We start from the raw sequence: 5888 nt of genomic DNA, 5'->3' as shown, positions 1-5888 counted from the left end.
TTTATTACGAAGTACCCAGTTCCCAGTATTTTGTTATAAGCAACGGAAACAGACTAATACACATACCTTGAGGGAATGGTATGTGGCCATTTTAAATACTATAAATCAATATCATCACTGACATAAAATATTAAGTAAAAATGTAGAATAATGGAGTATATACATGAGAATAAAAAAATCTAAAAATTTTGGGTTGGACAGTTAGCTCACTTGGTAGAGTGTGGTGCTGATAACACCACGGTCAAGGTTATAGATCCCAGTTCCAGCCAACTGCAAAAAAAAAAAAAATCTAAAAATATCAACATATGTGAATAGACTGGAAGACAGAATATAAAAAAAAAATCAATAATTGTTTCAGGGTGGTAGGATTAGGGATATTTGTCTTATATACTTATTTCAAAATAGGGGGGTGGGGAGAGATTGGGTAAGGGACATAAGAATAATTACGATTTATAATGAACACGCTAATAATATTGATTTGGTCAACACGTGTGGTACACAGGTGATAGTAGTCAAGGTTGTACCCCCAAAATATGTGTAATCAATTACGCTTCAATAAAAACAAAAACAAAAACAAAAAAACAAGAGTTGACTATGAAAATTTTTTTTTAAAGAGCCAAAGTGAGTATCTTTTATTTCTACATAAAGGTAATAATACAGACTAGTCACTCATTATTCCGAAGGGTGTTACAGGTAATAGGATGTACAAAGACAGGAGGGATAAACATGAAATTTTAAAAATGCCTGCAAATTAGCTAATCTGAGCCCACTGCAGTACTTTTCTAGCTAGGTTGGAAAGCTAAAAATGACAATTTTCTTCCCTGGTAATGGTTAGGAAACCCCTCCCCCCCAAATGACAATTTTCTGACTCCCTTATAGCTCAGGTTCTGCATGTGACCTAGGTCTCATCAAGCACAATGACCCCCACAGGAGTAGCAGGTGGCAGCCACACACCAAGGCTGGCTTTCTTGGTGAGCACAGAGAGGGAGGTGTCTGGTTGTTCTGGGCAGCTGAGGTGGTTTCCTGTGTCCATTTCTCACATGATAGGTATTTGGAGGTGGCAGTGACAGCACCAGCAGCAGCAACAGTGATTTTCCCTAGAACAGTTCCACAGTCTGGCTGGGTGTTTCTCCTGGCCCCAGTGTTCTTGGCTGCAAGGTGTCCGTTTCTGGTTTTCTGGGTCTCCGAGAAGATTGATGAACTACCTGAATCCCTATAAGTGAGCTAGTGTTTGCATTTAAACCAGCTAGAGTGGATTCTGTTGTCTGTGATTGAGAACTCTCACCAACAGTGTTTGATGGCAAAGTTAGTCTTTAAAAGCAATCTTTTTTGGTGTCCTGATAGTAAAGGAAAAAAACTGGCAGTATATTTCCCTATTCAGAAACACAAGGTGGTTTCCTTCTTACACTCTAGAGCAACCTTCTATAGTATCACACGTAGGGAGTTGGGGGTACCGGGAGTCTAAACAGCTCAGGCATATGAACAGTGGAGTCCCTGGTCCCAGTTTGTGTCTAAGCTCCAGCTACGGGTAAGATTCAACATAGTCTGGCCAACTTTTGAGGTGGGCCTTCCTGGATCCTGATTGTATTAGGGCCCATGGAACCTCCTGAGCAAGAAGCACCCTAAGAGCAGTGGACATTAGGTACGCAAGCTTGGACAGCAACAAAGACTTCCCAGGAGGTGTGGAACAATTTGGGTCTAGTTTAGTTGGTGGGTGCCACTTAAGATTTATCTCTGGCTTGCATCATGGGGCGTTCCAACAATGTGAAGAACTTGGGGACCATCAGAAGCTGTGAGGTTATAAAAGTGGAGAAAAGAGCCTATCCTAATAAAATTTCATTTATTTATTTTCATTTATTCACTGAACAGTAAATGAAACCTGCTATGTGAATGACACTGTTCTAAGTGCAGGGGACAAGAGTTCTTTGCTTTCATGAAGCTTATGGAAGAAACATGTTGAACCAATAATTACCCACACATTAACGTTTCAATGATGAGTTCTATGAAGTCATATGGAGTACCCATTCTAGTGGCAGATCAGGAAGTCTTACCAGGGGAAGGGGCAAATCAGCAGAGGCTTAAAGAATGAACGGAAGCAGATGGAACAAAGAATAAAGGAAAGTATCTAGAAGGTGGAACAACTCTTGGCAACAGGATGTGTGCACAAGAGAAACTGCGAGAGAAAGCCAGTGTGAGGCAGAAGCCTAGGGAGCAAAGGGCAGAGACACCAGGTGAGGCTGGAGAGGCAGATGGGATGAGACTGCTCAGGGTTTTGCAGACCCTGTGAAAAATCTGATCTCAATGCTAAGTAGGGTGAGAAAGAAATAAAGAAAATAAAGTAGAGGAGAGTCATCAGATTTGAATTTTAAGCAGATCTCTCTAGTTACAATATGGTAGCACACTACGTGATACCACACATATTCCGCAGCTGTTGATGTGCCAAATCTACCTACATGACATTCATTCATTCCACAAATACTTATTGGGACTCATAAATACTATGTTCATGTTTTTCAAACCGTGGATTGAGAGTCACTAGAGGATTGTGAAATCAACTTGGGGAATTGCCAGCAATAATTTTAAAAATGAAATAAAATACAAGGGAATAGAAAGTAAAAGTGTCAGAGAACATCACATATAAGTAACATTAGGTATTATTTCTTTCCAAATTAATTTTGTCCTATTGATATTAGAGGTAGGGTCCAGGGGCCTCATAGTCACCCTCAACCCCCCCCCCCCATACTTTTATCAGGTTCTTGACTCTGCCACAGGAAAGAATGCAAGAGCAGAGTCACAGTAGAAAACGAGAACAGGTTTAATATAATGAATAAGAGATACAGATTTCACAGAGAGAGTGTGGCCTAGCTCCAGAGACTGAGCTGGGCCCACACCAAGTTTAATACACAAGTAAGAACTACATACTTATTCAGTACAGAGTGCAGGCTGGCCCAAGAGAATGAGCAGCTCCTTGCTGAAAGTAAATCTGATATAAAAAGAAAGAAATACAAACTCCACAAGCAGAGTGCCAGCAGGATCCAGGAGAGTGAGCAGCACCCCCATCTTCTGCTGGGGTTCAGCTTTTATAGTTTTGCTACCTAATGAATATTCAATGAAGGGAGTGGTTCCCAGTTATGTAACATTAGTCTTGCACATGCTCAGTTGGTCTCTTCTTCAAGCACGTTCATTGGTCACACCCTACAGCATGCACCAGTCATATTCAGGAATATTCTGTGCTCTCTAGCACCTCTAGCAGAAGGTCATTCAACCACCAGGGTTACATAACCCTTCTCTACTGAGCATGCCCAGGCACTGGATTGGCATAAGCCAGCCCCTTGTGGTCTCATTTTCCCCCTGTTGGTGCTGAAAATAGGTCTAACTGGCAACGGTAGCTTTCTTCTAGGGGAGGGCCTAGTGGAGGGGACCTTGGGGAGTGGCTTGAAACCCAGAGGTGTGTCCTGAAACCTGAGCCCAGGGAAACTGAGCATCTCCTGTAACACTATGAGTTAGGGCAAAACATTATTGAGATCTGCATTCTGAATAGTAAATGATGTAACATGCTTAGCACAGTGCCTGCCAACACATTACATTTATTGAGCGCTTGGCTCAATAAACAAATGGCCTTGATGTAGGCATGGTCCCTATATATGAGTTAAAAAAAATAACATAGGTTGGGTGGGCAGTTCTGCTCTGGGCTGGCTGGATAGATGTCTGTGGTCAGCTGGTGGCTCTGCCTGCCCTGGTTGCTCTAGGATGGCCTCATTCACATGCCTAGCAGGGCAATGGAGATTACCTGACATTTCTTATCATACAGCATGCTTCCCCAGGATCATTCACCAAGAAGTGGTTGCATACTCCTAAGAACAGCAAGAGCAGGCAAGCCCCAATGCATGGGCACTTTTCAAGGTTTTGCTTGTATCATGTTTGCTACTGTTTCATTGGCCAAAGCAAGTCATCGGGACAAATACAGATTCAAGGGGTGGAGCTGCAAAGATACATTGCAAACAAGAACGGAGAAAAACTACCACCATTTTTGTAAACGACCTTATTCCTTATAGTGGATTGAATTATGTCCCCCTCAAACTCATTGAAGCTTGAATTGTGTTCCCCAAGCTTTACGTATCAGAAATTTAGCCCCCACTGTGACTGTTAAGAGGGTGGTAAATCCTATTATGGTAATTGAAAGGTGGAGCCTTGAACAGGTGATTGTATTGTAGGACAGTGCAGTAGTGAATGGATTTAAAATGGTGGTCAGGGACATGGTTCTGAGGGCTTTAAAAGGAGAGGAGAGTCTGTCTTCCTCTCTCTCTGCTCTCTCTGCTCCCTCCATCTTGCAATGTGAGACCCCCCGGGGTCACTGCTGCCACCACCAGATGAACTTTGGATTTCCCAGCCTCAGAAACTGTAAGCAATAAATTTCATTTTCTTTATAAATCACCCAGTTCCAAGTATTTTGTTATAAGCAGTGAAAACAAATTAATACACTCCTTAAAGGGAAATGTGGCACCAACTGTTGAAAATAAGCTGTTCAAGCTACAAATGAGAAATCACCTCAGGTTTTTCAGCAAATAATGGTCATCACATTATCCTACACTGTCATTGAAACAGGCTAAATCTATCACAGATTTCAGAAACTTTTTGCAGGAATTAAAAAAAAAAAAATAAGCAGTTACATTTCTTAGATGGTTGCAACATAAATTAGTAATTCAAGATAATTTTCAGTATTTAGATACTGAAATATTTCAGATAATTTACAGTATTACATTCTATTATTTAAAAAATTTTTATTCTAATTACAAAGGTAATACATGGCCAATGCATAAAAACTGAAAAACATGAAAGGAAGGGAAAAATTAAATCAGTTCTAAGTCCACTGTTAATATTTTTGTAAAAATTCCTTGCAATATCTTTTCCATATTTTTTAATAAAAATATCAAATGGCATATGGTGTTTTAAAACTTTCTTCGCTTACAAAAAGACTTTTTTTTTTAATCAAAAAATGTTTCTAACACCAAGATCAAGGTTTTGGATCCCCTTGCTGACCAGCCACCAAAAACAAAAACAGACAAACAAAATTTTTCAATAACTCAAATTTTGATGGCGGAATAGTTTTCTATCACAGTTTGCTTCAGCTCCTGGTATTGGCAATCCAAGTAATTTCTATTTCTATTCTTTATAACCAGTGTTGTGATGGTTTGATATCGAGGTAGTAAAAAATTTATGGTTTTGATAATTTTACGAAATTATTTTATCTTTAAAAAAAGTTATAATTTAGGATTATATTTTCCACTGGGAATGTGGATTGGTGCTGAAAAACAGGAAATTTAAAGCCTAAGCGTGAATCCATTGAAACAAGCAAACAACAAAATGAGTATGAAAGGTGAAAAAAGTAAAAAAAACAAAAAACAAAAAACAACTGGCCGTATCTTGTAAAGTGCTACACCCACATACCAGGAAATCCCCTCCAAAGTCTATATAAAAGGAACATTCGAGACATCTGCATCAGGAGACGGGTACAGGGAACTCCCCAGCAACAACGTTTCAAACAGGAAAGAAGGAACGAAAACCCGGAAATCTCCGTGACCTCGCCCCTCCGCCCCGTCCTCCTCTTCCCGTGACTTTGTACTGGGCCGGCCCCTCCCCGCCCCGCCACCAGGGCGCACGCGCTGGCGCTCGCGACCGCGCCCACCCTCGCCACGGCCGCGCGATCCATGGACGGGGCTGCGCACGCCTCTCGCCAGGAAACAACAGGCCACTCGCGGGGGCGCGCCTCGAAGACGCCCGCCCCGCCCCGTCCCCAGGGAGGCCCCGCCCACGAGCGCCGGGGGGCGTGGCTCGCGTCCGCAGGCGGGAGCGGGGGCTTCGCCGGGTCTGGGGTGGGGGGAAGGCGG

The sequence above is a fragment of the Galeopterus variegatus genome, unplaced genomic scaffold, assembly GCF_000696425.1.
Source record: "Galeopterus variegatus unplaced genomic scaffold, G_variegatus-3.0.2 Scaffold849, whole genome shotgun sequence".
Classification (NCBI taxonomy): domain Eukaryota; kingdom Metazoa; phylum Chordata; class Mammalia; order Dermoptera; family Cynocephalidae; genus Galeopterus; species Galeopterus variegatus.
Note: the sequence above shows the minus strand (reverse complement) of the source record.